This window comes from Cricetulus griseus, chromosome 2 (genome assembly GCF_003668045.3).
Source record: "Cricetulus griseus strain 17A/GY chromosome 2, alternate assembly CriGri-PICRH-1.0, whole genome shotgun sequence".
NCBI classification, from domain to species: domain Eukaryota; kingdom Metazoa; phylum Chordata; class Mammalia; order Rodentia; family Cricetidae; genus Cricetulus; species Cricetulus griseus.
This window is the reverse complement of record NC_048595.1, coordinates 184,308,298-184,324,686: the sequence shown is the minus strand read 5'-3', so window position 1 is coordinate 184,324,686 and position 16,389 is coordinate 184,308,298. Positions and strand designations below refer to the sequence as shown.

The window sequence follows — 16,389 nt, the reverse complement described above, 5'->3', positions numbered from 1 at the left end:
GCTGAACAAGCAAAGACAGTAAATAGGAGGAGAAATATGGGAGGAAAGAGGAGTCAAGAGAAGGAAGGAGTAAGGCCGAACAAGGAGAGGAGGACACTAGGGGCCAGCTGCCCTGCCACACAGCCAGCCACAGAGTAAGAGTGAAAGTAAGATATACAGAAGTAAGAAAAGGAAAGGGCCAGAGGCAAAGGGTAGGTGAAATAATTTAACTTAAGAAAAGCTGGTTAGAAACAAGCCAAGGTAAGGCCTGGCATCTATAAGTGCTAATAAGCCTCCATATGTGTTTATTTGGGAGCTCTGGGGGGAGCCCCCCAAAGAGTCTAAAGAGCCAAAGAGTAAAAACAAACAACTATAGAGGGGCAAGAAACACAATGCATGAAGAATTCTGCCTGATTTCTTACATCACTATAGCAACAAAAGTTAAATGATATTTGTCAAGGGATAGTCATAAAAGGTCAATGAGCAGGACCCATAATTAGAATCCATAAATAAACTCATGCAAACATCAGCAACTGATCTTTTTAAACATACAAAAGCCATTCTATAGAAGTACCGGCTTCCCAGAGTGGTGCTGGGGTGATGGGGTACCCACAAACAAAGTGTACGCAGTAGTCAGCCTCAGTCTCACAGCTAATTCAGAAATAAAGTAAAACAAATCAACAACTCAAAGATAGTATGGAAAGCTGTTAAGCTTTTAGAAAAAGAAATGAGAAAATCTTCTAGATTTATAGCTAGGAAAAGACTTTTAAGAATTACCACTAAAAGCATTATTCATAAAATGAAAATTGATAAATCCATCTTTAGCATTTAAAATGGATTACAAAAAGTACTAAGTACACAAAGATATTTTAGAACAAAAGCTACAAAGTGTGAGACAATATTTGCAAGCTACATATCTGAAAAAGGACTAGTATGTGCAAATAATTAAGTATATAAATACTCAATAATGAAAAATATGGGTGATATAGACATTTTAAAGTAAAATTTAGCTCAATTACTTCACACCTACCTACATGAATCATAGAAATGTCAAGGGGAGATCTGTAGGTAAGGGTAAGGGATATGGTGCTCATGGAAATATATAGCTAAACAAATGAAGACTGAAATGGATAAAATAGACTTTTCCCTCATCATTTAAGATCATGTAGCATATTATGACTTAAATAAGAGTAGTAAATATGGTTTTTGTCCAATGTAAACATAAGACACACTCTAAAAGTGGCATAACATTTAGATGGAAGAAATTATCCTGCTTTGCCTTCAGTGATGCCTATTACAACAAAGATAAATTGCAAAGCCACTGTGCTGAGTGAAAGAAGCCGAGGTCCATCCTCAAAAGCAGGCTATGTATCTTATTCCATGTATGCACCACTTTAGGAAATACAGACTAAAGTGTTGAGACTGAAAGCAGATTGTTGGAAAAGCAAAGAAATGGGGGAATGTAGAGCACAAGGGACGATGGCAACATGGGCAGGGTGACTTCAGGTGATGCTGGGTGTGTACATAACTTTGTGAGACCTGTACATTTGTGTCATGGTTTATCCCATTTTTAATTTTCACAGTTGATCTTAGACCAGTTACTCCAGGCTGGCTTCAAAAATACTTTAGAAGACCATAACAGTGAAATGCACTAAAATAACTATAAGATGATTTTCTTATACATGTGTTCACTTATTCAGTTACTATTATTGAGTTAAATTATTTCAGCATTTTTAAAGCAATTTTGCTTTTAGATTTCTCTCAAATTATAATTTGTAGTGGCTCTTGCAAATACGTCCAAAGGTTCTAGACAAGCTAGTGGGCGCAAACTAGACTGAGTGTCAACAGAGGACATGCCACCAGGAACCCACATGAGCCCACATTCTTCTGCTGTTATTTTTAGGTAAGCGAAATGAATGTTGAGTGTTGAAGTCGTTCCTGTCTTTGAAAGTGGGTCTTCAATGTGGATGGGAAACTTTCATCCAGTGCCAGGCAGTGAAGTGGAAACTGGCTGCCTGAGATGTTTTCACTTGTGATATTGCAAGCAGATACATTTCCATGGTTCTGAAGTACCAGCTTCCAGGCACACTGCCATAATTCAAAGACAGCTAAGATATATGAGTCTTGAAAGAGTGGTCCGCTGCAGATCTACAAAGCTCTTCAGTTTGGTTCAGAAAGTCACAGGCAGGACAAGTCACAGGAAACTGAAGGCATGTAAGTGTTCTTCTCAACTGCATATTTAAAACTACATTAATAATTACAAAAACATCATACTCTTCCATAATCAATCTAGTTTAACTGAAAAATAAAGGGCTGCTTAATTTTAAGGAGCTGTGTTCAATTTTTCCCACTAAGTGTTAGTCCATCCTCCAGAGTCATGTGTGGAAGTTACAGAGACTGTAGACATATCTATGCTTCTCACCCCAGATTATCTACGACAGCAATCTACATTTTTCAAGACACACAATAGTGAAGTTTAGGTAGAATCAAGATTTGAATGTGACAGCATTCCCACCTGTATGTAGCCCTACACAGATAGCAAGATCCAGTGTTTACCACTGCCGCCCCGTTTGTAGACAGCTTTACTCACTGCAGGATCTTGTAATTTTGGCTTATCTTCTTCTGTGGTAAATGGAGCCATAGGCAAAGCTGTAAGGTCACCATCCAAGATGAAGCAGGAAAATTGAGACTTCTGAGAATTGATTGGGAGCATAAATAAAGAAGCCCTCAGATGCACTTTTGCCAGTTTCAATGAACTAAACTATTATTTTTCAGTGCCAATAACAAAATTCACTTCTATTGGTAAAATAAATAATAATAGTTGTAGGTTGATAATCCTAAATTAAATATAAATGTAGGACTCTTGGGTTAAGAAGAAATTGCCTAAACTACTGTTGAGTTAAAATATACTATTAGTATAAATGGAGTCTGTCTTTAACACAAGGAGAAAGAAGACACCTATTGTTTATCCTTCTGTCAGTTTCAGAGTTGCTTCATCTACTAGCCCACTATGACACTACAACCAGTGAGGGAAGAAGAGTGGGCAAGTTTGAAGGGAATATGCCTGGATTTCAGAGATCGGCTTGTACATATCTAAAGTCCCAAGGATTGAGATTGTCTGGTTATGACACGTTCTAGCCACATCCATGAGCAACCATGCCAGTGTCTTGCTGCTGACAGACTTTCACCTCCTTTGTCACTATACACATTTCACGATTGAGTTATTCCATGTTTGCCTCCTTGGTTAACGTCCCAAGTGATAAAATCCATGTCTGGTTCCCTTTGTATCTTCACAGCATGGAGCATAGCAACTTGCAGGGAACTGGCAATGGTAATGTTTAGTCTATTGAATTTAAAGGAGTCATAAAAATGATCATGGGATTTTTTAAGTACATAGATTTAGCCAGATAAAATAACATGTATTTAGTCTGGTTTTAAAAAATCATAGAAACAACCTGAGAAGAAGATAGCAGAGTTACCCAATTTCTACATAAACTGAGGCTCAGCCAATGCTTGCAGTACATCAGTGTGGGGATATTCAAACATCTCAAAAAGAAAAAATTTAAGGACATCATCCTCTCCATCCTGAAAGCTCAGGGTATTTTCCCATATGTTTACATGGAGCAGCCACGATACCTTTCTACAATCACTCTCAGGGTTTTGTAGATTTTTTTCAATTTTGCTTTATTCTAGTCTAGATCTGATACGAAAACCCAAGTTAAGATAGAGATTTGTTCATCTGTATATTTTACTACTAGGAACACATAAGTGAAGATCTATCTCTCAATATATGATATTTAAACCAAACAAAGTAAAATGAAATTTTTAGATGTTTGTTACCTATCTATTCTGAAAAACTATTGAATCCTGCCATTATTTTGGTCTGCCATTATTTCTCCAAAATTATCTAATTACATAGATTTAGCCCCGTTTTGATATACCATCTAGTAATAGTTGTTAATTTTGATCATAGATCTCTGTTCATTGTATACACAAGTGTACAGTGAATACCTGCTGTGTATAGAATAAGCCTCTGGGGAAGCCATTTATTCTTTTTTTCAAATGTAAATATCAGCCAGACAACTTTGAGGTCAGCAGTGACCAGTTTGTAATTTAAGAATGATTAATGGTATCTTCAGCTATAATTTCAAAATATGAAAACTGCCAGGATCTAGGGAGCAATGTTAGTAGCGATTTTAATGTTGTTTTCAAGACTGTTACATGAAGTCTGTACTGATGAATAAAGCTACTGGTAGTCAGCTCACTGGTAAACACATCCAAACACAATCATTTTCCTAGTAAATATATTATTATATATGCTGGTAACAAAACAGGAATTCTGCAACCTTGAGTTGTCTTCCCTTAATTAATGCCTCGGGAGACTTTGTGACTTTGAGTGGCTGCTTCTTCTGGCCTGAAGTTGTAATATACTTCTCTATCACACATAGGGTCTAATTTTTATAAGCTGAGTCATGTGTAAATCCAATAACTTTAGGTCAGCACCCACAATTTGGTAGCACACCCCAGAAGATTAGCCAGACAGGACAAAGGTAAATAGTGTACCATTACCTTTGTTTTGCTGACTTCATACTCCAGTGACAGATGTTAAGTTAGTTCATACCTCTTTATCTCAGTTTTCTCATCTAAAAAATGGGTGTTACTCCATCTCAAAGTAGAAAGTAAGCCTAAAGAAAATAACTCAAAGTCTTTTAAGTCTTAAAGGCTTCATGTAGACATGCCTAGTGAATGTTGACTAATTTATTATGATCTCAAATAGAGTTTTGGTGTTGAGCTTTCAAGATGAGAAAAAACAACACAACTCCTTCCCCCTTAAGGAGGCAACTCTGCATGTCAGGCAAGGGGTCCTGATGTGATGCTTTCCATAACCCCAGCTGGCTGACTACCAAAAGACAATGATCAGAGATGTGTACTTTTGACTTCAGACTTACACCATTCACATCTTGTGGATGTGCGATTTTTGTTGCTTTCTCAATTGAGAGAATTGGTCTTAAAGAAGGGATTAATTTGAATAAAGGCTTAAGGAGAAATGACTTCTCATCTGATGTCCAGCCGGCTCTCCAGAGGAGAGCATGCTCTGGGAATTGCTTTCTCTAGTCTGTTGTGGCTGTAATTGGTTTTCAAGTATTGTTGATCCCTCTCACCAGAAAGTGGCTGGAAAACAATAATTCATTTCTAGCTCCTTCCTGCTTGAGATGAAATTTGAATTGATGTGTTCAAATTCAAAAGGTCCATAACCATTTCTAGGCCAACATATCTTTTTATCTCTAAGAAAAGCCGTTACTTTTTAATTTCTAGCAACTCAGTAGCCTGCTAAATTACACCATAAGTTTTACAATGATAATTGCCTTTGGATCCAGCCCTACAGCAGGCACAGGTCGAAGATGAGGTTTGCCTGACTTTGGAATTGTTTAAATTTGCCTTTTCCCTTGAATTCTAACTTTGTCTCTCTACGTGGTAGGAATCCAAATGTAGCTGGCTTGAGTAAACAAAGAGAAGTTGGCAGCTTATGTTAAAAATAATGTGGGGATAGAAAGATGGCTCAGCAGTTAAAAGCACTGGCTGCTCTTCCAGAGGACCCAGGTTCAATTCCCAACACACACATGGTGGCTCACAACCATCTGTAACTCCAGTCCCAGTAGGCACCCTCTACTGGCATCTGCAGGCACTAGGCATACATGTGGTACACAGACAACATACAAGCAAAATACCCATACACATAGAATAAAAAAATAATAGCTTTAAAAGACTCTTTAAAACTATTGAGATAAATTGGATTCTATGGCTGGTTTACATGAACTCAATAAATGTCATCAGGGCTCCATTTCTGTCAATCACAGGAACCTTGTGCCCCAACAACACAGAAGTCTGATCATACAGGCTGTGCACCTCTCTGCTCATCCCTACTTCCTTCTCCTGGGACACATGTCCAGTGCTGAACTAATTTCTGTGTGGAGAGGACTGTGTGAGAGGAAATCTTCTTACCTGGAGAGTAGCAAGCACTCTGGTGAACTATATGCAGAAAAGCCTGGAGATGCATTGCTCAGACGTCGCTCTTCCTTCTCTCACCTAATGAATGCAACTAAGCTAACCCATCAGCTTTTATTTCTGTATCTGGAAAATGGAAATGGTGACTAATTGAAGCCAAACATGGACACATGCCCATAATCCCAGCACTTGGGAGGCTGAGACAAGAGGCTTGTCAGTCCAAGGCCAGACTGAGCTATTTAGGAAGATCCTGTAAAAGCAACAATAAATTGTGCTTAGTTCTTAAGTGTGTCGTGTGAATGTATTGAGCTAGTACATGTAAGGCATACTGAACAATGTTCAGCATTTAGCATCTCCTCAGCGGTCATGAGGATTTGCAATATGGGTGTGAGGGAATAGAAAAGGGAGAGAGACTGATGCCTATAATAAGCATAAGGAGTAAATGAGAACTAGTCTAAAGGAAATCAAGGGTTCCTGAAGAACAATAAAGCTCTGCACTAACCAGCAGGCTTTCCTGCTCTATGTCAACCTACTCTGCTCTGCTTTGTCCTCTAATTGGGTCCAAAGACTTCAGCACCAGGTGGGATACAATCTGGATTGAAGTAAGTCAATCTCTGTGGATACCCAGGCTGAAGTGGTCTGGCATGAAAGGGGTGTGGCTTAAAACATCAGACAATATTCAACTTAGAGAACTTAAGGATGCATCTCTGACTGAAGTAATAATGACTGTGATAAAAGTGAGGAAACCCACACATAAGGCACACATTCTTTCATAATGTTATCCTTTAAACAGTTCTCTTCTACGGTAAATTGATTACTTTGGAGGTACAAGCAGGGGGTTGGGGGTGGAAGATGCCTAGGACCAAGAAAAGAAGGAGGGAACCAAAATAAACCCAATCCTGAGTAGAATGCTGGAAATGTGGCACTAACAAAGACTTCCTGTTCGGCATAGAATACGTGCTGGCAGAGGCAGCATGCAGGGCTGTGGGTGTACTCAGCTGTGCTGAGCTGATTATAGAAGATGAAAGGGCTTGGCAATTCATTTCATCTCACACTGAAACACTGCTGACAACTGAAAGTGAGGACAGAAGGATTCATTTGTTCAACTTCTGTTTTAAAAAGCAGACTTCAAATGATACCACGGAGAAAAAGAGGAGAGGCTGTGGTGTAATGCAATGTCTGCTATTTTTTTTTTTTTTGTGGTGGGTTGTTTTTGTTTTTTTTTAACACACTAGCAGCAGCATTTGTGTTTTGTTGATGGTTTTGGAAGGCAAAGTGGTTGCCTTTTGTGTGTGTGTGTGAGTGTGTGTGTGTGTGTGTGTGTGTGTGTGTGTGTGTGTGTGTGTGTGTGTGTGATCAATTGCAAGGGACAGGATGGATGAATGGATGTATGTTCAATCACTAGTCAGATAGACCATGTCTCCCTAACCTGACAGGGCCTATCGTGTCCATTCATATCTGAGACCCACAATAAGTCATAATGAAAAACTGTAACACCATGGTGCTTAAATGCTTTTTAGGAGCATTGAAAAGGGAAAAGACTTTATGGAGGATCGCTGTGCTGAATATAGATAACTATGACACATAATAAACAATCTATTTCAGATTTTATAATTCTGGCTATTTCAAGTTTTAGCTCACAAATCCAGATTTCATCACTTATCTACATTTTTCTATTTGCTTAGATTTTTCTAAGAAGGTGTTATATTTTGTTTAAATGAAATGTAGGGCTATATCGGCATATTTAAGGTTTGAAAATGAGGAGTATTTATATCAGTTCAAAGGCTCATAAATTGCTATGAAATCTGATCTATCTGAGAAAGTGGTCTTATCCCAAAAGATTTATAAACATGGGTAATCTACCATCCTGGTAAATTATTAGTTATTTACGATTAATGCATAAATGCAGATCCAAATGTTAATGGAAGAGATAAAGAAGTAAAGGCTGCCTGCAATCATTAAAATTAAAGTATTCATAACCTGAGCACGTCCTTCTCAAGCAATTGCTTTCTTAAGCAATCAGTTAAGTGATTGATGCTTGCTTGCTTCCATCATCTGTATGAGGACTTCAGTTATTTTCTCTGTTCCTAATGTGGGTTTTCCCACCCAAGCAATGGAAATAGAAAATATTATGGCTCAAATAAACTCCTTGGATCTCATCACACTCTCAGATTTTTTTTTTGTTTTCTAACAATATTTTGGGAGCATGTGCTGTGTACCATGCAATATACTAGGGAATAAGCAGAAGATAGTGCCATTGACTGCTGGGTGAGGTTGGTTAGACTCTCGGTGCTTCACTCTACATGACTTGGTACTATCCACATGACCCATAGCATACAGGATACCCTGGAAATGCATTATGGATATCCCCTATTGCAACTGTTTTTTAGAGGACTAACTATGGAGAAGAAAGGGGGGAATATTATGGGGGTTTCTAGGGAACTGAGGTGGGAATATGAAACATCTAGTCTTGTAGTCTTGTGACGACCATGCTCTAAAAATGTGAGCTCCAGAGTGATCTGGGCTAGAGAAGGCTAGAATGATCTGGGAATGTAGTTCAATAACAGCACTTTCTGAGCATGTCTAATGCCCTGGATTTATTCTCTAGCCAAGAAGAGGAGACAGAGAAGCAGAAGCAAGACCAAAGGATACAGGGATGGCTCAGCAACTCTTTGGAGGTTCTGCTAGGTCAAAACACTTGCCATTTTTCTATAGACCAATGGAAAGCTTGGGAAGGTGCTTCCAGTCTGGAGAATGATGCTGAATTTGGGGGTGGCAGGAAGGCAGCACAGCACTGATGCTCTTGGTGCTCCCAGTTTTGTCTTGGATGGTGCAGAGCATCCCTGATGGGAACTTGAGGGAGGAACATTCATCGTCACTCAGTAGCTGTTATTTTACCTGGTTTCTAATTGGAAGATCACCATCTAAACTCAAAAAAGTAAGCTCAAGCCATGAATGTTAAATATTTTGTTTGGGTAACTATTTATCAAAAGCTCTCAGATGCCAAATTATACACTTTTGTTTTCCAAAATTACTAATACCAAAACCAAATGTTACACTGAGCACACTTGGAAAAGAAGCTGTTACAAGCAATGGCCCATGTACCAGTAGGCTCTGATTTCAGCACCCTCTATTCAGGTAATGTATATAGCATAATACTGAGTACATTGATTGTTATCAAGTATTCAATCTTATTCCAAGATTGAGTATAGTTTAATTGTATGTAGCTTTACATTGAATTGTGTATGTCAAACAAATATTTAAAGTATAATCACTTTTTCATATAAACTGATATTTACTATAAAAATAACAAATATATTCATGGATAAGTAAAATGTAAACTCTTATTCCTTCTATTATAACAATCAGAAGATGTTTAAATGATTAAGTTACTATCTAGACTTCAATCATGTGACATTCAATGAATTAATTAAAGTATTTTTATGTTTGTAATAAAGTTTAATTCTAAGGGATGAATACAGTTGATATTAAGCTGCTTAAAAATTATAACTTTGGGGACTACAGAGCTGGCTCAGTGACTAAAAACACTGAATGTTCTTGCAGAGAATCCAGGTTCTGGTCTCAGCATCTGTGGAGTGGCTCCCAACCATCTGTAATTTCAAATTTTAAGGCATCGGACTTCCTCTTTGCAGACACCAAGCATGCTTGTTATGCATATACACCCATGCAGGAAAAACACTCATACACATGAAGTAAAATAAAAAAATACATCTTCAAAATCTGTTCTTTTTATTATTGTGTAGTATTTAATTTCTTTATCCATTTTCTCATTAATAGACCATGATTGATTTCATACTTTGCTATAAGGAATAATATTTGCTATGACCATTATTATCTGTGTTTTTCTATGGACATATGTTTTAATTTCTCCCAGATAAATAACTAGGAATGGAAATTTTAATGCTGAGAATAGATGAATATTTCATTTTATTATCAGCTTTCTACATGGTACATGCTTTCTACTTTATATTTAATTTATTGGTGTGTTTAGATGTCATAGTACGTTTCTTATAAACAAAATGTAGATGCATCATCCCTGTTATTAAATTATAGTTTCTTTGGAATGAACTGTTTAACTTATTTATATTTAGACCTAATTATGGTGTTATTAAGTTCCATTTAATACTACTATATTGGTATTTGGTATTTGTTCTCTGTTTCCCATCAACTATTTGTTCCAGTATTCATCCATGCTTCTCTTCTTTGTGGTACCTATATATTGCATTAGCAAATATTCATAGTCCATATTTACTATCCAATTTTGTCACTTTATTGGCTTTTAGCAGTACTTATTTATATGTATGTTTGTCTGTCTGTGCATGGCTTAGTGGTACATGCGAGATATGCATGCTTACCACAATATCACTTTAAATAAGTTTATACTAAAGACCAATCTACAGATTATATAGTAATAGAATGTCACTTAGTATAGTGTAATGTTTTACTCTTTTGGCTCTTTGAGAGGCCCACTACCAAGCTCCCAGATAAATGACACATGGAGACTTATTCTTAGTTACAAATGCCTAACCTTAACTTGACTTGTTTCTTACCAGCTTTCTTACCAACTTAAATTATCCTGACTTCCTTTTGCCTCTGGGTTTTTTCCTTTTCCTACTTCTGCATATTTTACTTTTACTCTGTGGATGTCTGGGTCTCTGGCCCCTGACATCCTCTTCTCCTTGCTCCTCCTCTTCCTCCTTTTTCCTTCTATTTATAGTCTCTGCTTGCCAGCCATGCCTACCCTCGCTCCTGTCTCACTATTGGCTGTTCAGTGCTTTATTAGACCACCAGGTGTTTCAGACAGGCAAAGAATCACAGCTTCACAGAGTTAAACAAATGCAGAATAAACAAAAGCAACACATCTTTGTAGGGAGCCGTTTCCTGCATTCTCCATTACAATGATGGTGCCTGAAGACACCAAAATGTAAATTACTTCACAGGCGCTGGGTAATCTCCATTCCTTTGATCTCTGCCTATCCCGTGGCTCATTTGGCCTGAGGAGCTGAAGCCATTCATAGGGTAACACGTCCCAGGCGGCTTGCCAGCCTTTATTAAGGAATGGGATTCTTGGTTCAGGGTCTCCGCTCTGGTAAGCTTATGCTCTCCCAACTCTCAAGATGCATTAAAGCTTGTCTGCAGAAGGATCCGAGTGTCCTGCGTGTATTTCTTGCCGGCGAGAACATACAGCGCGCGGGACATATGGTGCCGAAACCCGGGAAACTTTGTTAACATCTCCGGCACTGCGGAGACCCCTCTAACGGGGCGGATTCAGAACTGCAGGGTGGTAAATTCGGAGAGGTATGTCTTTTCTGGACTTTGGCTTGGGAATGTTGCTATTTTGGGAGGTTAATATAGAGGCTTCTGTGCTTTTACTAGGAGCTATTTTGACCTTTCTCACTGTTGTAGCAATCTTAAAGAAGTCCAGAATTACATATCAGAAACCGAATGTAGTGAGAGATGGGGCGCGCCCAACAATAAAATATAAGGAAAAAGGACCTCCCGGGATGTCTACTGACAAGGGAGTGTATAAGGAAAAAGGACCTCCCGGGATGTCTACTGACAAGGGAGTGTGTAAGGAAAAAGGACCTCCCGGGATGTCTACTGACAAGGGAGTGAATAATTTGTTAGATGATTCTGTAAATAAGTTTAAAGCTTTAAATCTTGATAGCTCTGATGACTCTAAAAGCTCAAGAGATAAAGTTTTAGAGAAAACAGCTCAGCTAGGTGAAAAAGAAACAAAAATGGAGGGAGAGAAAATAGGGAATAACCGGTCACACCCCGGTAAATTTAAGAGAAATAAAGACTCAAATCCTAGCCTCTGCCCTACAACGAAACTAGAGGCCTTGGAGCTGAGCAGCTCAGACTCTGAGATTTTAGACTCTAGCAAGGAAGCAGAGCTAGAGGAGGAGGCAGCACGATACCACCCCGATAGATATCGGCTGCCAAAAGTGAAAGCAAATATGAGGCCATCGCCTGTTGATCCAGCGGGTGTACTTCTATCAGCACCCCCATTATTTGGTACCCACTCCTTCTTACCATTAGAGGAGCGGAGGAAATTACAGATGGCTTTCCCAGTCTTTGATAGGGGAAAAGGCCATGTATGTTATTCAACACTTCTTAAAGGCCTGGAATGCCTGGGGCTTTAAAGCCTCATAAACATTAAAGCTCAGGGCCATACTGAGGCCAAGCGCCAAACCTCAAAACCTAAAAGGCCAAAGAAAATGGTAAAATGGAAAGATATCTTAACTGATCTTTGGAGAGGCCCGGATCCTATTCTCATAAGATCCAGGGGAGCTATTGTGTTTTCCCACAGGATGAAAAAAAATCCTCTGTGGATCCCAGAAAGACCAACCCGAAGAGCCCCTTCGGACCTTCAAAAGTCGAAACTCCACCCTCTCCCGGGGAGTTGAGAGCCGCTATTGTTATCCAGATTAACTCCTGTCCTTGACGGAGAGAAAGGGGTGGGGGTGGGATTGTTTGATGCAGCCGTTTGCGGATTGGTGTTACTTCTGGCTGGTCTGTAAGCTCTAGGCTCAAAACTAAAGAGAGATCGCCCAAGCGCTCATATTTGGCTAACTATGCTTAAGCAATAGGCCGCCGGCCAGACAGCTCTTGCACACCCGGAGCCTAGGCTCATTGCACAGGGTAGAATGTCTGGTTTGGGCAGCCCATGAGGGTGTTGAGCAAAGGCATCGCACAGAGTTGCCTAGTATGCAGGCTTCTCTGAGAGGTACGTTGTCCTGCATAAGGGTTGCCTGCCCGAGCCTCCCTTTCCCAGAAAAACGGCAGAGGACAGGTCGAGAGAGCTTTGGGTCAAGCTAACAGCCTAGTCGCGACTCTCGTACACAGTCTTAATGTTTGATTTGGGAAGGTACAACCTCTGCCTCTATCCCTCAACATATGGGTGACCTATTTGCTTGTAAAAATGTAAAGCCTTTTCATTAATTAATAAAAAAAGGGGGATATGTAGGGAGCCATTTCCTGCATTCTCCATTACAATGATGGTGCCTGAAGACACCAAAATGTAAATTACTTCACAGGCGCTGGGTAATCTCCATTCCTTTGATCTCTGCCTATCCCGTGGCTCATTTGGCCTGAGGAGCTGAAGCCATTCATAGGGTAACACGTCCCAGGCGGCTTGCCAGCCTTTATTAAGGAATGGGATTCTTGGTTCAGGGTCTCCGCTCTGGTAAGCTTATGCTCTCCCAACTCTCAAGATGCATTAAAGCTTGTCTGCAGAAGGATCCGAGTGTCCTGCATGTATTTCTTGCCGGTGAGAACATACAGCGCGCGGGACATATGGTGCCGAAACCCGGGATCGAACCAGGGACCTTTAGATGTCCTGCACACTATATTCTCGCCGGCAAGAAATACACGCAGGACACTCGGATCCTTCTGCAGACAAGCTTTAATGCATCTTGAGAGTTGGGAGAGCATAAGCTTACCAGAGCGGAGACCCTGAACCAAGAATCCCATTCCTTAATAAAGGCTGGCAAGCCGCCTGGGACGTGTTACCCTATGAATGGCTTCAGCTCCTCAGGCCAAATGAGCCACGGGATAGGCAGAGATCAAAGGAATGGAGATTACCCAGCGCCTGTGAAGTAATTTACATTTTGGTGTCTTCAGGCACCATCATTGTAATGGAGAATGCAGGAAACGGCTCCCTACACATCTTTACATCAATAAACAAATGTAACATAGCATAAACAAAAGTAACATACTTTAAAATAATATTCCCCAACAACTTAGTCTATGTTCCATTCACTGTATTTCATCAGATACTTTAATTATCCTTATCCTATAAATCTCAAGATCCAAGAGACTCAAATTCTAGTAGGAAAAGTTCAAAGAAATGATATGGATGCGGGCTTTCTCCCTCACCCCCCACCATTTGCCATCTTGCAATCAGTGTAGGCTTGGAAGTGGAGAGGCAAAGCAAGAAGCTGTGGTGAGATTAAAAACCTAAGGAATTGAAAATGGAATTAAAATATGGATGGGATTCAGATAAAATACTCACACATTCAGGTGAACCTCAAAAGGTCAACAGCCTGCTTGAGATGAAACTGGAACTACACCTGCCTGGCAAGGACTGAAACTCAGTGATGACAAGCTTCAGTCCTTGGGTTCAAGTAACCCATGCTTATGGTAACTAGCTGAAGTCGGCCTCTAAGGAAGACTAGTGTTTTCTAGAAATGAAGCCCTGTCATTTTTACAAACATTTTTCATAGCTCACGAAACCATTAATATGTATACAATTAAAAACTTGGGGGTGGGGAGGCAGGAGAAAGGACAGAAAATCTGGTTACTGATCTAGAGATGGACTAAATAGTCACTGCAGGTAACACATGAAAGGTGGAGGGCAAGAGTAGGAAGAGATCATCCAGAAAAGTTAAAGTTTACACCAAAATTATACCATGGAAATGATAGCATCTATAATGAATATCTGAAATCAAGACAACAATAGAGGCCACCCTTGAATCCACCAGAAACTAAAATTAAAGTTACTTAAGTGCAATGGCAATGTTGTGACAGTGACCATGCAGGGCAGCAAAAACATTCCTGGGTGGTTAATGATTACTTAGGGCACATAACCACTTTGGAAAAAAAAAGAGCAATTTCTTAGAAAACTAAATGTGCAATTTTTCTTAAGACTCAATATCGTAGCAACTTTGTTCACAGTGGCTCAAAATAGGAATTTAGTTGTCTGTGAATATAATAGATAAAAAATAATCTGTGAAATGTTTATGTAACATTCAATAGTAACAGTAATAAACTGTTAATATGAGTTGAACTGTGTCCTATAAACAGAGACGGGGAGGTTCCATTCATAGTACAACAAAATGTGGCCTGGGTTAGAAATAAAGTCGTTAAGAGGTAATCAATTTATAATTGTGGAGTGACTCCTCAGCCATTAAAATTGATGTCTCTATAAAAGGTAGAAATCAGACCTTGGCTCAAACCCTAGTACTAAACAGAAAAAAAAAAAAAAGAAAAAGAAACAGCAAACAAACAACACCAGCAGCAACAGCAATAACAAAGCAGAAAAAAAGCAGCAGAAATTTGGACAAAAGGATAGACATAGAGAAAACAGAAACTGGGAGGCAGGAAGTAGATTACAATGCAACTGTACAAACCAAGAAATGCCAAGATGATGGCAAACACCAGAAGCTAGAAGGAGGAGGGAAGATTCCACCTTGACTTTAGGCTTCCGCCTCTAGTCCTGGAAGACAGATTTCTAATGTTTTTGAAACTTGCATGCCCAGCTGTGATATTTTGTTTTAAACACCCTGAGAAACAAATGCAGCTTCTTAGGTGTTTAATCACACAAATTAATTCCAAAAGCATAACGATGAGTAAAAGTGTCTTCCGGTGGAAGAATGCCCATGTGTGGTTTACTTTATAAGAAACCTAGAATAGCAATTTATACACATGTCTGCATTTTCCAAATCTTGCAAATGATTATATATTTTTGTGTATGTAAATTCTCCCCTAACAATAAACTCTGTAAAAGAAATACTGAACTCCAGATAATGATACTGATATATGTAGGGGGAAGTGATTTGATGTTAGAAATATAATTGGAAATATAACTATTATAAAAATGATTGGTGGGATCTAGTTGGTAGATATATAGGTGTATGTAAAATTCTTCCACTTATATCTATTTGAGTATTCTCATGGTTAAATACGAAGTATAAAAGAGTGTATACTTACCTGGCAGGGGAGATACCATGATCACGAAGGTGGTTTTTCCAGGGTGAGACTTACCCATTGTACTCTGGATATGCTGTCCCCTGAGATTTCCCCAAATGAGGGAAACTTGACTGCATAATTTGTGGTAGTGGGGGACTGCATTCACGCTCTCCCCTAGGGGAAAAATGTAAGACAGATACTTAGAAGCAAATTAGATATGACTGAAAGAGAAATTTAGACAACTTGAAGTATGCGATTGAAGAAAGAATAAAAACTATGGAAAGGAGGCTGGGTATGGTGGTACATACATCTAATTCCAGTACTCAGGATCCAGAGGCAGTTACATTTTGAGTTAAAGGTCAGCATGGTCTACAGAGTTCTAAGTGTGTGTGTGTGTGTGTGTGTGTGTGTGTGTGTGTGCGCGTGTGTCTTGTTATGTTGCTCTGGCTGGCCTAGAACTCACTATGTACACCAACATGGCTTCAAGCTTACAATACCCTCTTTTCTACCTCCCAAGTTGCAGGCATGTAACACCACACCTGGATCCAGATGCACTTTTTAAAAAGAAGATAGCTAAGGATACTGCAAGGCAGATGAAATACTTTGTCTACATACAAAGTTAATTAAACAAATTGTGGACAGGGTAAATAAAAGTCTAAGTAGGTGCAATTAAGCTGTTGATAATAAAAG

General features: G+C 39.2%; 1 non-coding gene across 1 annotated transcript; it reads left to right on the top strand.

Annotated features, from left to right (window-relative positions):
- Positions 1-15,712: 15,712 nt before the first annotated feature.
- LOC113834074 lies at positions 15,713-15,876 on the top strand. The gene has a single exon (XR_003482343.1). It is a non-coding gene; the product is annotated as a U1 spliceosomal RNA (small nuclear RNA).
- Positions 15,877-16,389: the final 513 nt, after the last annotated feature.